Source organism: Protopterus annectens, chromosome 12.part0 (assembly GCF_019279795.1).
Source record: "Protopterus annectens isolate FY-2018-M chromosome 12.part0, PAN1.0, whole genome shotgun sequence".
In the NCBI taxonomy this organism is placed as follows: domain Eukaryota; kingdom Metazoa; phylum Chordata; order Ceratodontiformes; family Protopteridae; genus Protopterus; species Protopterus annectens.
In genome coordinates, this window is record NC_056746.1 from 628,010,886 (window position 1) to 628,029,745 (window position 18,860).

Here is an 18,860-nt window from a genome sequence, read left to right on the forward strand (position 1 = left end):
ATTTGCAAATCTATTTCACTAGCACATTATGAAACCTATCCTAAATCAGAAATAATGACTGCAACCTCTGTCTGAGCCAGGCAGATGAACACAGCACATACCATCAGGTATAGTGAAAGTTCTAAAAGTCATGTCGTTTTAAGACTAACAAAGGAAACAATTGTTTAAAGGGGGGGGTCACACGATGCTAAGACTGTTTATCTGAAAACCATTTCAGAGGCATAGAGGGACAAAAATTCTATGACACAACCAATCTGGGATCAGCTACTGATATGGGTGCTCAAAGAGCTAGGAAGAGGTGGTGGGACTGAGCAGCTGCTTGTCTCAACCATCTCAGAGGAGGAATGTGGACTGACCTTTAGTGAAAGCAAGGGAATAATGAGTGCAAGCAATGGGGCACATCAAGCAAATCTAGGCAATATAGCAAGAGATAGGCTCTGGTGTAGAAGGGAACATGTACCATGGGGCATTATTGTTTGCTCCCAATTTGGCAGCAAGCATGCCAGGTTCACAAGGGGTGGGAGGTAGAATATAAAATGTAAACCCCCAGTGATCACTTTCAAAGTCTCCATCTCCCCTGACCCCCCCCCCCCCATCAGGGTCAAACAAAAGAACTTTTCCAAAGCTGACTTACAACCTCCTGCAAGCAGGTATAAGTGCTTCACAGCCACCATCCCATCATTTGGAACTAGCACTAATGTCCAAGCCTACACCATTTAGCTGCATGAACTCAGCAATACCTGACAGGAACAAATCATCTTCCTCAAGGAAGAGTAAACCTGTCTGGTGGACAGCAGCAATAAACAAACTCTATAATAAAAGGAAAAAATTGCTGTCCAGGACCAAGAAGGAGCAGTTGCCAATTTGGAAGCAATCTCTTCTTTGTCTGAACAAGCAAATAAGGTCACTGATGAAATCCTCTAAGGCTAACTTCAAGTCCATATTGGCCACATCCACTAAGGACAATCATAAGGCCTTCTTCACATATGTCCGCAACCTCAAACGTAACACCCAAATCTGCTGTGAACAGGTGGTTAATAACACCACATACATAAATACCATAGATATAGCCAACTTGCTGGCAGACAGGTTCAGTGAAATCTTCACCCCTCTGCCCCCCCATCAGTAAACCAGGACATCCTCAGCACCTGCTCCCCTCCCCTTATCACCAGGGAGCAGGTCTTTAATGCCCTCTCAAAGGCAAAAAATACAATCTCCATGGAACCCGACAACTTCCCTGGCTGTATCCTACATAAACTCAGACATAAGCTCTCAGTTCCATTAGGCACCCTATTCAACCAAAGCCTGAGCATCGGCTTTGCCACAGCCAAATGGGGGACAGCCACTGTCATCCCTCTACACAATGGTGGAGCGTCCACTGACCTAGGCAATTATAGGCCCATCAGCCTAACTACCCTGATCTGCAAGGTCATGGAATGCATTATCATGTACCTTATAAACAAGGACAATGGCAACCTCCAAATGCTTGACCTCACACAGTTTGGTTTTGTCAAAGGGAGATTGTGCCTGTTAAACTTGGTTGGCTTCTTCAAAACAGTCACCAAAGCCTTGGACGAGGAGAATACTGTCCACATTGCCTACCATGACCTAGCCAAAGCCTTTGACACTATTCCCCACTTGGGCATAATAGATAAACTCTCACAGCAAGGCATCAACCTGTATGTTACCAGATGGGTAGCTAACTGGCTCACTGATAGAACCCACTCAGTCAAAATAGGGGAAGCCACCTCTAGTAGTAGACCCGTAACGAGCAGTGTACTCCAAGGATCGGTCTTCGGACCTCCACTGTTTGGGATATACTTTTCTGAGGTGAAAGGCAAAACCAGTGGTCTGTGGCTGACCAAGTTTGCAGATGACTGCAATCTGGGCGCTGTCTTAAATTCCCCTAGTGATGTGAAATTTTCCAAGAGGGGCTTACCCAAACTAATGACTGGTGCCAGAAGCATGGCCTCAAACTGAATATCAAGAAATGCATCATTATCCCCTTTGGGGAAAATGGCATCCCCACTAATTATCACATTAATAACAAGTTACTAAGCATGTGATCAGTCATGAAGAACTTGGGCACCCCGGTTGATAGCATCCTGACTTTTGACCACAACATTGCCTCCGTTGTACGGAAAGCTTTCTACATGGCCCATCTCATAAGTAAAGGTATTTCATCCAGGAACAAGAAGCTCATAACATCCCAGTACTCCTCCCTTATCAGACCCATTATCGAGTACAATGCCCCCTTTGGCATGTACCTTGCCAAGCACATGCAGCAGCTGGAGAGACCACAGAGGTTCCTGACAGGAAAATCCAAGGTCTCAAACACCTATCCTATACAGATAGGCTAAAAGCCCTGTCCCTCTATTTAGTCTCATACAGACTGCTCAGAGGTGACATGTGCCTTCCATACAAGCCCATCTCAGACCCAGCCTTGATGGAGTTGCTGCCTAAGTCAAACTCTACTTGTGCAACACACAGGCAAGGCCTCATCCTGGTCTGTGACATTAATAGAACTTGGTGGCAGAATATATTTGTGTCCCAAAGACTCCCCCATCTGTGGAATAGACTTCCTCTCCATGTCAAGCAGAGTACCTCTCTATCCCTCTTTAAGCGGAACCTGGAAGACTGGATGGGAAACAGAAAATACACCCCTGGGATCCCACCTGTGTCCCTGTTGGTCAGGAGAAACAGGTGTTGACTTTGTGGGAACATGGGTGAAATTCTTGGCTAGGCTTATAAGGTCCTCTGGGCCAATAGCCCAATATCATCCTATGAACCTATGAAGCATTAAGCATGAAGCTACACCAGAGCTACCCTGCATAATTCTCCAGCCCATGGGCATTTAGGTTAAATCCTCAGTTGAGACTTAAGGTAGCTCCTAATTTGTGATGTATGCTGGACCCATGGATGGAGGGGACAAAGGGAGCTCCATTAGGCTAGATAAAGGTCACAGCAACAATAAGGAAAAGAAAAAAAAAACTTGTTTCTCTCAGAAGTAAAACATACAAGTAAGAATGAACAGTCAGGGAGAATCAGACAAAATGAAACTAGATCTAGCACAATTTTTTCCTTCTTGGGAATTTCGTATGTAACTAACTTTCTAAAATATTTACTGAAAATACAGAAGAAAGCAAAAACATAAAAATATGTATACAATCCATTTTCTCAAATTAATACTTTAATTGCTACAGTTATGGAGGTGATCAGCTAACATGCTTAGTTATCCTCTCCAAGTATGGGGAACTTCAACAATTGTAATAAAAGCTAGTACTTCACAGACCAGATTTAAAAAAAATGCTAAATAAAATAGTTAACAAAGCTTTCAGGTGTATACAACCCACTTATACTGCACTGTAAAGATCACAAAGAAAGCAAATATGGCATGTCGACAGCAAGTGTGGTTAGATTTTACTGGCCTGAATGCACCCACACTTCTGTAAGTAAAACATCATGGGCATTTTAAAGCTGTGTAACTGAAACACACAGATATGTCATTTAAGGGTTTATTTGCATCACTTCTATTGGCCAATACTACAGGAGGTTCAAGGCTTGGTTGAGATTTTTTTGTAATTTTTACTGAATAGTTTGCCTGTGTAACCTTTTTACCCTTTGCTTGGGTATATATGTCCTACGAGAAAAAAAAAGAAGCAATTTCTCAGTGAAAAATGAGAAGGGTGTTTATGGCAGTATGGCTAGTCAAATGAGAGGAAAAAGCAGCTTCAACAATGGAGGAAAAACTGGATCAAATCCATAAAGAAATATTAAGATTAGCTGTTCACTGAAGGATTCCATAAAAGTCTAACAATATGGGCTCAACTGAACAGGCTCAGAATTCCTGCTCTGATGACATAAGCGGCCTGGAAAAAAGAAAGGTGGAGTGTGAGGCTTCTAGAAGGAACTGACTTCTAAAATGATGGATCTAGAAGAAAGACTGAGAAGGGAAAACTTCTGCTTCATTACCATTGCAGAAAAACTGCAAAGTACAAACTGTCTAACATTAAGAAAGCAGAAATCAGTAACTGGATGAAGGTGCCCCAGAGTGAAATCCAGATTGACAGAGTCCATAGAGTTTTCTCTCCTATTGGGAGTAGAAAAAAAAACACTTCCACCACTAGTAGTCAGATTCTAAAACTACCAGCTGAAGGCATGTTTGTTCTTTAAAATGTGGTGCAGAGGGAAACAAATGACAATCAGATTAGCATAACCATAGTCGACTTTAGGTACAGGCCAACTAGGTGGCCGCCTAGGGCACCACTCTAGTAGGGACACGTTTTCAGTATTTATTTGGTGTAGGTAGACCAGGATGGGGGCACCGGGTGGTGTGGTGGGGGGCACCATGAAGCCCTTTTGCCTAGGGCACCAGTTGACCTAAAGCCGCTCCTGAGCATGACACTTCATTTATAATAATTATTCCCCCCAAATCAGACTTAAAAGGAATAAATGTATACCACACATTCGACTATGTAAGGAGGTAAACATGAAATTGTAACGAAGTACAACACACAGGTTTATTCAGAGACAGCACACCACGAAGTAAAACATAAACGCTTATATCTACAAGTACGTTTTCGTCTATATAGACTTCCTCAGATGCATAAATGAATGTAACTCACAGGCAGCAGTTTAAATACTTCTAAATGAATAATGCCCCTCCAATCACAGTACAACTAATTAGAATATCTAATTATAACAAGTTAAAATACATAAAATTGTATTACATAAATATATATGTATTTACATATATAAACACATATTTATTATATAAAACTTTAAACAGAAATACCCATATTTCTTAAAAGGTTTTGTACTTAAAATAATAAATAAAACTCTGAATATATGAATGAAATCAGTCACTTAAGTATTTTTTTCAATGGTGATACACCCTCTAGTGGTCATTTTGGGAAAAATTCCTTGCAGTAGTAAAAAATTGTAACTTGGTTTAAAATAATCATTTGTATAAAAGAAGTGTATTCACATGAGTGTATTGGTGATATTATAAGCTGGAAGCACATAATTTTAAAACTGGAGCTAGAGGAATAACCTTGTTTAAGCCAGGATGTTTATTAGCCTCCAGTAAAATCTGCCAGAATACCTCCTTATACTCAATCGTAGTTTCCCAGGGTCCTCCCCTCAGGCCCTTAGCTATTTCTTCCACCACAAAACATGACACCATGGCTCCTACACAAGTGAGAGTATGTTTGTAAAGAACACTTTTCGTGTTTTTGGTACTAATATCGTTCATGTATTCATACATTCTTCTCTTTAATTTTCTCTCTGGAGCATTTCTCCCCGGGCCTCCGCTAAAAACAGGATCTGTGGAACCTAGTCGAACTTTCCCGGTCAACAAATGTTAAATAAATAAATAAATAAAATAAAATAGAAGGCAGTGCACTGACAGCACAATGCAATGTACACCAAACCAAAAGAATCACATGAACTACGTACATTGCTGGAAAAATAAAAATCTCTAGCTGATAGAAACAGTGTTTCCCTGTTGACAATATGTCTACACTGTGGACAAGCCCCACACTTAAAGGTACCTGTATTTCTACTGTTTGTATTTATTGTACCAGTACACTCAAGATAATCTTTTACATTAGGACCCTTACTATAAATAATTTTGAAAGGAGCATCAAAGATGGGACTCAAGTCTGATAGTTGGGAGAATTTGTGGCATTCTTTTTCCAAGATATCTTGATATGATGAAGGGCTCAACAGCCATGAGTGCCTGAAGTTCTGAAACCCCTCTGGCTGAGGTGATAGCTAGTAGGAAGGCAGTCTTCCAGGAGAGGTATTTTAATTCTGTTGAAGCATCAGGTTTGAAAGAAGGTAAGGTTAGTTTTTCTAAAACATAATTCAGGTCCCTGGCTGGTGTGGAAGGCCTTCTGGGAGGTCTGATATTAGAAGCCCCTCTGAGGAATTGTTTAATCAAAGGATGAGAAAAGAGGGGTAGGTCTGAATCATAATGGGCTATGAAATGGCTGAGGCATGGATTTTAATAGAAGAGAAGGAGATGCCACTTTTGAGTAACTCTGCTAGGTAATCCAAGGTAAGAGGGATGGAAAGATGTAAGGTTCTGGCCCCAGGAGCCAAATCTTTTCCATTTGCCTGCATAAGATTTTCTGGTGCTGGGCCTGCTGGCCTCTGTGATAATGTCTAGGACCTGTTTGCTTAACAGGGACTCCTTGTTAGGTTTTAAAGTATAAGCCATGCTGAAAGATTGAGAGTGTGCAAGTCTGGGTGCAGTATCCCCCCCCCCCCCACCTGGGTCAAGAGGTCTGAGATCAGGAGAAGCTGCTTGGGGGGGCTGTAAAGTCAGGCTGCACAGTAAGGGGTACCAATGCTGTCTGGGCCAGTCTGGAGCAATAAGGATGGACTTTAGTTTCTCTTCCCTTATTTTGATCAGTACCTTAGGAATAAGAGGCAGAGGATGGAATGCATACACAAAGAGGGAGTTCCAGGGGAAGGTCAAGGCATCCACCTTCCACACTAGGAGGTTACACTCCCTGGTACAGAACTTTTGCAGCTGGTGGTTGAGGTGCGAAGCAGAGATCCACCTCCGGAATCCCCCACTCCTGAGTGATTTGCAGAAAGATTTCCATGTGGAGCTGCCATTCAGGGGGGTCCAGTAAGTTTCTGCTTAGGTGGTCTGCCAGGGTGTTGTTGACAACTAGGTGTAGATCCATGGAGGTGGCTGTCAGCCGGAGGTTCATGGCTAGCCTGCACAGAGGGTAAGATTGGGTCCCCCCTGTTTGTTGATATACCACATTACTGTGGTGTTGCCTGTTTTTATAAGATGAACACCTGGCCTGAGATGGGATTTGAAGGATGTCAGAGCCTTTTGTACTGCCATCATTTCTTTCTGATTGATGTGTAAGGGAAGGTGCTGGGCATCCCAAAGAACTTGGGTGCACCTGCCTGCTAGGTGAGCGCCCCGAGCAATGTCTGAGGCGTCAGTGGTGATGGTCTGGCCGGTAGGGCGGAGGATGAAGGAAAGACCCTTGTTCTTGGCACAGGCCTCTGCCCACCAGACAAACTCGGCCCTTATACATAGGGATCAGAGGGAGAGAGGTCTCTAGAGACAGAGTGCTGACACCAAAGGTTCTTTAGATACCACTGAAGTTTCCTCATGTGAAGCCTGACCAGAGGGATTAGAAGGATGCAAGATGCCATGTACCCCACGTCTTCCAGGAACTTCCTAGCAGTGAGGTGACTTCTGGAAGCCAGCTGGGTAAAGAAGAGAGGCAGGAAGCTCTGCTTTTCTAGGGATAGGAAGGCCATTTGGGATGCTGTGCCTAGCAGAGCTCCCAAGAAAATTATCTTCCTGGTGGGAGTTGGCTTTGATTTCTTCTCGGTGATGCTGAATGAGGCAGTCATCCAGGTAAGGGTAAATCTGTATATTTCTCTGTCTGCAAAATTCTATGACCGGGGCTAAGCATTTGGTGAATACTCTAGGTGCAACAGATAAGCCAAAGGGCAGCGCAGAGAACTGAAAGTGTTGTGATCCTGCTCTGAAGCACAGGAATTTCCTGCAGGATTCCGTTATGGGGATGTGGAGGTAGGCATCTTTTAGGTCTAGGGTCACAAGCCAGGAATTTTTTGTCAGCATAGGCAGCAGCTGCTACAAGGTTAGCATTTTGAATCTGGGGACCACCAGGGAGGTGTTCAGAGTGGACAGATCCAGGATGGGGCGCCAAGTGCCCTCTTTTCTGGGAACAAGGAATAGTCTGGAATAAAATCCTTTGCATGTTTGTTCTGAGGGGACAGGTTCTACTGCCCCTGGGTTATGAGAGTTTGGACCTGTTTCAATGCCTTCTGCCCACTGATTTGGAGGTAAGTCTGGGTACCTTCATGGAATTGGGAGTTTGCTGAAGGAGAATTTGTATCCCTGACAAATGATCTTTAAGGCCCATTGGTCCTTTGTTACAGAAAGTCAATTTTATTTGAAGAGGGAGAGCCTTCCTCCTAACTTTTGTGAGTGAAGGGAGGGCAGAGGGGGGAGGGGGAGTCATTGGGAGTTTTTGCCATAGAAGGGCGGCTTAGAACTCCCTGTCTTTGGGGCAGAAGTGATCCACTGTTTGCTCCTCTGCTGGCACTGGGATAGAAGCCTGGATGGTCTGTCCCTGCAGGGCTTACCTTGGCCCTGTCTGCTAGGTGCAGGGAAGGACCAGTGCTTACAGGGAAAGTTCCTCCTGAACCTGGGAGATTGAACCTGAAATAAATATTTTACTGATTGCATAGATTTCGCTTTGTCTTCCATCTTTTTAAGCACCTCTTCTGCTTTTACTCCAAACAAGTGGTCCTTATCCAGGGGTGCATCAATAAGTTTAGACTTGACATGATCAGGGAGAGGTTGTTCCTCAGCCATGCATGTCTCCTAATGACAGATCCTGACACTGCTGCCCTGCTAGAAGCTTCTAGGGTGTCATATCCACAGTGTAATGAGTGTTTGGCCACTTGACAAGCAGAGTGCAGTAAATCTGCTAACTCTTTTGAATTGGCACAGTCAGGAAAGGTAGAAATCTTTTGTTTTAATAGCTCCAAAGTGTGCTGTTGATATTTTAACATATGGAATTGACAGCTGAGTGCTCTGATAGCCAAGGTTGCAGAGGTATATACTTTTTTACCCCATGTGTCCAGAGCACTGGAATCCTTGTCAGAAGGAATAAGGTTCTTGGCAGAACTATTCTTAGCTCTTTTACGCCCCTGTGTGATGACTTCTGGATCTGCAGCAGGACTTGTGAGAATCCGGTACTCTGTAATACCTGTCAGGTTTACTGGGAGCAGGTCAGAGGGCATCAGGGGCTAAGCTGGATTCATGGAAAACATCATCCACCACTTATAAAATAGGGGGATGGCCAAGGGTCTGTGCTGGGGCAGGTCCAGAAACTCTCCAAGTCTTTTCTTAAAGTGGGGAAAGTCCTGAGATTCTCATTGGAAATGTTCCCTGAGGGTGTTAAAGGTTTCCCCAAAGGAAAGGTCCTCTGGAGGGGAGGCAGAAGGGATGGATTTCCCTGCATCTGAATCCTCATAAGCAGTCAGAGGTTGATGTTCCTCTTCAAAATCTGAATAAACAGATTCCTCAGAATCCTGTTCTGTCATAACTTCTGGAGAAGGGTGCCTTTTCCTTTTAGAAGTTGTGGCCTGACTACCCCGGATAAGGGAGATGAGATTCTCCACCATTTTAAGCATTTGTGCTTGGGGTGGTGGAGCAGGAGCAAGATGGTGGCTGGAAGCAGATGTTCTAGGAGTGGCCTGGCTTCTAGGCCTGAGTGAATCTGTCGGTCTGAGAGAAACAGTAGTCAGATGAGAAGACGCCAGTTTTTGTCTAGATTCGGTAATGAGAAAGGCCTCCTCAGAAGCCAGTGCCTGCGTCGTGGCTTCGGACCCAACCGAGGCAGACAGCCAAAGGCTCAGAAGACAAAGAAGATTTCTGCGGCATACTGGACTCCGAAAGGGTCTCGGTAGAGGCCTGTGCAGATACAGAATTGGGCATCAGGGGCTGCAAAAGCGTCTCACTGAATTCCGGAGAACTGGTGACTTGCTTAGCAGTAGAGTCGTCGGAAGGCTAAGCCTTGTGTGGTCTCTCTCTATCTTTATCTCTGTTTTTTCAGAAAGTCCACTGATTGCTGGCTGATGGATGCCATATCGGAATGCGAAGACGGAACACGAAAATAACTGTCTACAATAAGAGCTCTACGGCGAATGGCTCTCGCATTAAAGAGGGCACAGAACTGGCAACAGGGGACATTGTGGTCTGGGCCTAAACAAGTGACGCAGTAAGAATGGAAGTCTCGGTGTGGGATCTGCTTTCCACAGGCGAGACAATTAACTTTTTCAGACATCGGTTAGTGCAAAAAAAAAAGGGTTTCCAATGGGGTACTTAGCTTTAGATGTTTTCAGCTGAAATTCAAACTCTGATAGCGACCGGCACTCGTGCAAACTGCTTCTGCTATGGGCTCCACAGCAAGAAAGACTGTCGTAATGACGTCGGCTGCCTTGCTTTATAGCACTGATGACCTGACATCAGACTACAGGTGACTGCAGCCGATGCAAAAAAAAATGGACTCTGGTATTCAGGCAGGCTGATGGTTACCACAGCAGGGATAACCCACAGGTGATGACTGCAACAGTGAAACACGAAGAACATCTAAGTGAACATATGAATAAAGAAAGAAGATTTTCCAACAGGAATGACTGTAAGTACGGATAAAGAAAACAGGCTACATGGGTCTGCAATTTAATGGAGAAAAGTGCCAAAGGACCCAAGATACTGGAAGATGAATAACTAGAGAGAGAGAGAGGCAATAGAATGGGATGAAGCCAGGCAGAAGTTTGGACTGCAGGTCAGAGGCTCCCTCCCTGACCAGGGATTGATATCATATCATAGTTAAAGAGAAAGCAATATGGGAATGCTAAGTAAAAGATCAGCTCTGACTGGCTGGCTTTTACATCCTTGGCAGGATATAACCCATACAGCCAGAGCTTTTAGTAGAATCTAGAACATAAAGTGCTGTTAAAAAGGAACAATTAGTAGGACATTAAAACAATTGCATGATAACTGTAAGTATCAGACTAGGTTCGAAAAAACTGGGAAAAGCAATTGGAAAGACAAATTACACAGGACAATGGAAGAGAATATGTATGTCTCCAAAATATGTGACAAAGTCAAGAAGGTTTAGGATTTTTGCTTGGAAATGCCTGTATAGGTATTTTTAAACCCTTGGCAGACTTCAGAGAGTTTCCTAAGGTAGGCAACAATGCTGATGATATGGTGGAAAAGAGAGATAAATGGAAAAGTGCAGCTGTGTAAGTAAACTTACTATAACAATAGATGTTTGAATGATTACTGCTGCAGAGTAGCCTTAGCTACATATTATATCATGCCAAGGGTATAACAGACAACCAGCTTCCAAAGCTTCATGGCACCTTCCACGTACTCAGACTGTAAGGCTCAAGATGAACTGGCTAGAAACACAGGTTTGAGCAGCAAATCTTTCGGGGCTTTCATGCCAACTAAGACAGGGAGGTTGCGCCCTCAGAGGACATAGCTAGGAGTAAAAATATATACATGTATTCACACCGTGGCATAATCAAAAAAAATAAAAAGGGTAATGGAGGAAGGGAGCAGCTACTGCAGCACTGATCATTTGAACATCTACTGTTATGGTAAGTTTACTTGTACAACTGTACTATGTTAATTCTGTTGATCACTGCTACTGTAGCCTTAGCTATGTGAGCAGATTACCCAAGAACTCCTGGAGAATGGTCCTAGCAAAGTCTGACACAGACCTACAGAAGGAATCAAGCTTGTAGTGCTTTGTAAAAGTATGTACAGAGGACCAAGTTGCTGCTTCTAGAATATTTCTAGAATCCCACCCTTTCCAAAATGTCATCGATGAAGCCAAGACTCTGGTATAGTAGACCTTGACCCTTCCAGGAACAGTTATGTTATGATGAGAATAACAAAAGGTAATAGCCTGAGACAGCCATTTGGAAATACATGAACAACTGATTGGAAGATCTGAAAGATTTTGTTCTGATCTCAAAATAGTACCGGAGTTGAATGTGGACATCCAAGGTATGGAGTAGCCTTTCTTTAAGTTCAGAAAAGAAAACAGGGAGATGGACAGTTTGGCTTAAAGTAAACTCAGATACCACTTTAAGAATATAAGAAGGATCAGTTCTCAAATAAACTCTGAATCTGTGGAAAATGAGACAGGGTTGACTCACCATAAAAGCTTGCAATGTAAATACTCTTCTTACAGAAGTTAACACAATCAGTAAAACAATTTTCCATGTTAAAGCCAGATGAGCTGATTAAACTGAGAAACAGCTAGCTTCTCTAACACAAAACTGAGATTCCCAAGAAGGAATCACCAGTCTTCTTCGAGGTCTCTTGTGCAAAACCCCTTTCAAAAACATTTTGACATAAGAATGCATTGAAAGAGGAGGTTCCATGGGCAGACATGATGAAATGGTTGAAGACCAAGGATAGTAACTCACACAAATATTGTAAAATCAGACAAGCACTAGCTTTGAATGGGTACTGGTTATATTCTTGGCACCAACTAGAAAACTTTTTTCCATTTGCTAATATATGACTTTCTAATAGCAGGCTTTCTTACCTCTGTTAGTACCTGCTGCTTGTTCTCAGTAAATAGATGCCTAAAGGGAATTAAAACCCTATCATCCAGGTAGTCTATTGAAGTTGAATGAGTTCAGGGTGTATCAAACACCTCTGTTCTTGTGTGATTAGATCCGTTCTGTGAGGAAGCTTGTGGTAATTGCCCTTGGCCACTTTCAGAAGAAGGGAGAACTACTGTTGCCTGTGCCAGAAGGGAGTCACCACAATAACCTGGGTGATTCCTTATGAATCATCAGAAGTCTACTGTACATCAGTGGAAAGAGAGGAAAAGCATACAGGAGCATTCTTACCCGAGGAAAGGAAAATGCATCTGACTTCCAAGCCTTCTGGCATGGAGTCATGGAGCAGAATTTTGCCAAAAAAGTCTACTTGAGGAACTCTCCTCAAATGGATCAAATATTGGAAGATCCCCCATCTAGTTTCCGTTTGTGAAGGTCTGCCTTTGTCCTGCTCAGCTTGTCTGCCATACAATTTTGTTCTGATGGGATGTATGATACCTGTAGAGTTAGACTGTGTTGTGAAGCTATTATCCCAATCTAACATGGCTAGTATGCAATTGGGAGAAGAACTAGTACCCCCCCCCTTGCTTACTGATACACCACATGATGGTAGTATTGTCTGCAACAACTTGAAGAGGTCCTAGGGACCAAAGATGATTCAGAGAGTTGATTGCCTTGATCAGAGCAAGCATCTCTTTTATATTTATGTGCTTGCATCTGTATTTAGTGTCCCAAACCCCTTGAACTTTTATACTTCCTGAAACTGCTCCCAAAGCAAAAGCCGGAGGTGTCTGTAGTGACTGACTGCTTTTGGTGGGGGGGGGGGCCTGGGATTTAGTGAAATTTGCCACCTTTACCAATTGATTTATTTTCTGACAAACCCCACAACTGGGATTTGAAAAGATAATGGGTGTTGGCACTCAGACCAGAGACTTCAGATACCATTGTATCTTTCTCATGTGGAGTTTTGCCAAGGGAATCATGAAAATCACAGATGCCACGAGGCTCAAAATCTTGAGGTATTCCCTCGCTATGACCAAAGTCTGCGTGGAAAACACTTGAAATAGATCTAGGTATAGATCTATGTTTCCTGTTGAACTGAGGTGTCTACTAGACACCCTAGGAACCCAATCCTCTGTGATGTTGTTGTTGTTGTCTTTCGGCTTTTCCCGGTTAGGGGTCGCCACAGCGGAACTCCGGTCCGCTAATGATTGGCAGTAGATTTTCATGAACGCCGAGGTGCCAGCTCGACGTCCAACCTACAACGAAGGCACGCCCATTTACGCATGTCTTTCAAACGCCCATCCAACCGCGGGGAGGACATGCAGACTCCACACAGAAGGCACTCCCCGCACTCCAGCTGAGAATCGAACAGGAGAACCTCTTGCTGTGAGGCAACAATGCTACCACTGCACCACCGCGGCAAGCAAAAAAGGCTTGAACATTCTCTTGGAATCACAAGTTCTGAAAAAGAATTCTCATCCAAGTGAGAGATTCCAGACACTATGAAAGACTCTGCAAAAATATGCAAGTCATCTAAACATGGAAAATGTGGACACCCTGTAGCTCACAATGAGCTATAATACCTGAAGCAAGACACTTTGTGAACACTCTTGGTGCAGTGGATAGTTCAAAGGGTAATGCAGAGAACTTATAATATGATTTAGACACACAAAACCTTAAGAAAACCTGAAGTCTGGATGAATAGGGATGTGATGATAAGTATATTTTATATCTAGTGTTACCAGGAAACTTAAATGAGGAAGAAGAGATAACAGGTTATGAAGTGACAGCATTCTGAACTTGGGCACTATCACAAATTGGTTTAGGAATAAAAGATCTAGCACTGGTCTCCAAGCATTTTCCTTCTTTTGCACCAAAAACATCCCTGAATAAAAACCTTTCCCAAACTGGGAAGGAGGAACTGGCTCCATCATAACCTGAGACAACATGTGCTAAAAGACAGGTGGAAATAGAGGAGTCCGGTTTGATGGATGAAGAAATACCCCTTGGAAAGGAAGAATTTTCTTCCACTGCCATCTGTAACCTTAACTTATGATCTCCAGAGCCCATTGGTCTGAAACCATCTGTTGCCAAAGACAGAAGTGGAGATTCAGACTTTCTGGAAGGGAAAAGGGACTCGCAGGGTGGGAAGGGGGACAAGGACCTTTAAATAGTCCTTCTGGAGTGTTAGACTGTCCTTGTTTTTTTTTTTTTTGGGAGGGGGAGTTTCTGTGCTGAACCCCCTTGCCATTTCTTCTTAAAAGTCTGTCTACCAGCATTTTGCTGACATTGTTTAATATCTATCGTGTTAAAATTGAATGACGGGCCACAGAATCCTTTAGAACATTTTTAAAAGAAGGGATGAAAAAAATCTCACAGATTCCCTGTATCACCTTAGCCTCTCTTCACACTTTTGATAACCTCTGCATTAGAGGGACCAAAAAAACTAAATCACTATCCACAAGTAAATTTAAAGGATCATTTCTCAGATCATCTGGAAGGTTCTGAGAATGCAGCCTAGCAAACCTCCTCCTCAAAACAATACCAGTGGTAATAATGGAAGAAATTAAACCTTTAGACGCAGATTTTTTCATCTCTAAAAGAAACTGCAGATAAAGTATTCCACATACTTTCACAGTCAGAATAAACTTTAACATATGGCTCTGGCAATTCAAAATTCTGAAAATCAAAGTTGCAGAAACATGCACTTTTTTCCCCATCCTTATCGATTATGTTCCCATCATTGTCAGAAAATGTAAGATTGGAATTAACTAAATGTTCATCAGCATTATGATTAACAAAAGCTATAGCTGCTGGTCGAGATTTACGATGAATACATAAAAACTTAAAGACTGAGGAACTTTTTACAATCTATCAGCCTTTTTAGTGGCAGCAGGCTGACTGTTAAGAAAACTGCAAGCACATCCTAACAGCACTGGAATGGCTGAAGGTTCTGGAAATTCTATCTGTAACAGCTCACAGTATTTTCTGAGAGACTGGAAAACCTCAGTATTCTCCCACTAAAACACTGGCACATTCTGGAAATAGACTCAGACAAAGACCACCCCCCCACAGGGAGAATCAGATAACCCCCACAAGGAGAATCAGAAACTGTGCTCTCCACTGAGTCTGAATCAGAAACCTAATGACAAAATTCTTCATCTGTCCTTTCATCTTCCTGACTGCTCAGATTCAGAATCTTGAATCTCTTCAGGAAAAGAGACATCCCTCTTTCTTTTACCACCTTATAAGAAGGATCAATACCCTGAATTAGATCCTGATCCTGCCAAGGATATAAAAGATCTGGTAAACTACTACTTTCTAGAGAAATGTGAGGAGGAGTAGATACATGTTCAGTTTTCTGTTTCTTTTTAACAGGAAAATGGGTCCAATAGTGTTATTAATGGCAGCAGCTTCCTTAGGGATGGGCACAACATTCTGACTAAACAGAGAAGCTTTCCCTCTTCCCTCTTGCAGGGCTGACTAAAGTGTCTCTCCGTTACCCACTAAGGGGAATCCAGCAGCTGCAGAGGATGTGGTTAACCCTTTGCCCATAGTGGCTGCAGTTGATATATCAGAGGGATCACAGATAAAACTTGAGTAGTCTGAGGAACCAGATTTGGCCACTGCAGATTCATCCACTTGTGGTTGAGGAAAATTGCTAGCCTACTGTGATGACAAAGGCTATTTGCTTAACTTTCTTTTTTTGTGGCTGGAAGAAGGACCGACTTTGTTACTGGTAATTTGTTCCATGGGCAAGTCAAAAATTGTGTCTTCTTCACAGGGAAAACAAGCAGCATAAGCTGGTAAAAAAAATTAAAGTTATAAAAAGTCATCTTTTTCTCACAAAAAACAGTAAAAAGCACTTTAATACACTTTACCAGCCCCAAAAAGGTAAAATAAACATATTTTCTCAACAGAAAAAAGATGTTTTTATCTACTTTTAAACTTACAGGAAAAACGTGCACTTTGCCTTGTGATAGTCTATTAAAACACAAACTGCTACATTAAAAACAACTTTCCTAAGAAGGAAAATAAATTAAAATAGTATTTTTTTTAATGTGGAAGGATTTTCCCCAAAGGAAAGTTATTTGCCCAACAAAAGAACAGGACAAGCCGACCGTCAATCTTCAAGGTCCAGCAGAACAGTGCTCTCTTCGACAGCAGGAAAGGTCTGAAAGGCTTGGTGCTCAAGCCTGTTTTTTTTTTTCAAAGACAGCTTAGCTCAAGCTGACTAATGGTTTGAGCATGTGGAAGGTGCCCTTTAGCTTTGGAAGTTGGCTGACTGTTAAATCCTTGGCATGATATTACCCATATAGCTAAGGCTACTGTAGCATTTATCAATATGATGAACTTCATGATTTTTGGGAGTGTAACAAGGTGGTAGATTTTAAAAATTTTGTACAGAGTACTCTGTCAGAAATGATGGGGGATCAAAAATCTGTAATTGAGGAAATGATTCTTTGAGTTGGTTCAAACAGGATCTGTATTGCCAGTACATTGTAAGGCCTTACTTAGTTTAATACTGTTGGTTGCCAAAAAAACAATTACTAGAAAATGGAAATCAAAATCTAAACTAGCTGTAACTGAAGTACTGAATATTTTAAAGGAGGTAAAAGAACTAGAGATGGGATCTTTAGAAAATGGAATAAGCAAATTACATAGAAATACATGGAATTTGCAGGAACAACACACACAGAACAACATTCAGGGGGAGGAGTGAGGTTTAAGGAAAGGGAGGGATTAAGCAATTTAATTTAATGTTGAAGTGAATAATTGTCAAAAAGCAAAAAAAATGTGATGTATAATGCAATAATATGATAAAATATTGATATGGTGCTCCAATTACCTTAAGAGAAAATTTAATAAAGGTGTTTTAAAAAATAGTCTCAATGCAGAAAAAAACTTCGACACAGTTAACTAGAGATATCTGAAGTATTATTCTAAATTTGGCTTTCAGGATAAGTCATTTGCTCGTATTTATAGTGGCTCACAAGCAGTAGTGAAGCTGAGTGGAAAGCCACCAGCTAACTATATGCCAAGTAGGAGGACAAGGCAGGGCTGTCCACTCTCCCCTTTGTTTTTTTGCCCTTTATACAGAACTGCTGGCAATAAAAGTTAGATTTCACTCAGTGCTTACAAGTGGTATGGCATTTAACACAATGTGGTTCTCCTTGCTAGCAGTATTTTGGTATACTTAGCTAATCCAGAGAGAGGAATAGCTGCATTATTTGAAACTGAAACATTTTCAAAAACTATCTGGATATAAGGCTAATTAAAGCTAAAACAAAAGAATTAACATTAAAATACACACCCAAACATGATTTGGTACAGAACTATCCAAAAATAGGGGAACATGAAAGTATCTGTTACTTGGGTATAGTGCTTATACAGTGTTTAAGAGAAATGTAAAACAGTTGAAGAAATGTAGGAAAAAAATCCAAAAATTAAATTATAAGCAAATTAAGGACATATAAAATACTACGGTTGGATATAGACAAAAAAATACAGATTATGTTCTCAATTAACTTAATCTTGTATTAAGCCCAATCACATGTTTATGTTCCTAAGGCCAATATTTGTTAGGCAATAGATAAGGATCTCAAAACAGTTTATATGGGGCAACAAAAAAATTCTAGAATCACATCAGGAATTAATGCTTCCTCATAAACAGAGGGTTTAGCAATATCCAGTTTGAAGGCATACTTTGGAGATAACTAGCTCAGGCAATGTGTTTAATGCAAGTACCCGACTACTGGCCAAGATAGAAAACAATGCTTACAGAAGTTAGGCAGAACCCAAGAGAGGTTACTAGACTAAGTTTTGGATATAAACAAAACATCTAAATAAAACTATCCAAGCAGAACATTATATTTATAAGAAGACAGAAAATGATTTATGCAGGAAAATCTGTACTTTATGAAGGAAGGAAGGGGGGTAATACCAGTTAGATTTACACGTGATGTTAAAAAGAGGGAGTATGCTTCTAAAGCCAGTTTGATATGACACAGGAATCAAAAGAAGCCTAGATTCTAGGAACACACTATAAAAGATAATCCAGCAATGAACTGGAAAGAGGCCAATATGGGCCTTGTAGCAGAAGGCAGGAAAAAGAATGAGGGAAATAGAGAATTAAACCAAAAATAGTACAATGTTTAACTGAATCCAGAACCAAGGTAAGAAATATAAAAACAGTAGAGAGTAGAGTGTATAAATGCATGACAGACACTTATACACAGTTAACAGACAACTTAAGAAATGACTGAAGTAAAAAACTAACTGTACAAGTAGCTAAGGAATATTAAGAAGAAATATGTTTTAGCACCTAAAATTGCCATAGAAATAGAGAAGGCTTAAAATATTTGGGTGGAAATGCCTGCACATGTATTTTACAGATTTTCTTGTGTCCCAAAGTCCAGGGAATATCTTGCAGATGTAGTAGAAAGAAACTAGACACGTGTATTCTGGAACTGTATGAAGACAGATAAATTTAAGACGAGTTGCAAGAATTTTAAAAGAAAATAATGGACTCAAAGACATATATAAATGAGAAATTTCTTTTTTGCTAGGGTGAAACCCTAAGCAGAAGAAAAAAAAAGAGTTGGATATGTCTATTGCTACTGGCAGCAATGAACAGCATAACTGGAAAGTGGGAGTCGAAAAGATCAAGGGGGATATGTCAGAAACTCTGGCAACAA

The 18,860-nt window shown here is 41.6% G+C and overlaps 1 protein-coding gene across 2 annotated transcripts in view; it reads right to left on the bottom strand.

Moving 5' to 3' along the window:
* CCP110 (centriolar coiled-coil protein 110) overlaps positions 1 to 18,860 on the bottom strand; it is a 640,744-nt gene that overhangs the window by 143,411 nt on the left and 478,473 nt on the right. The gene's annotated exons all lie outside the window — the stretch shown is intronic.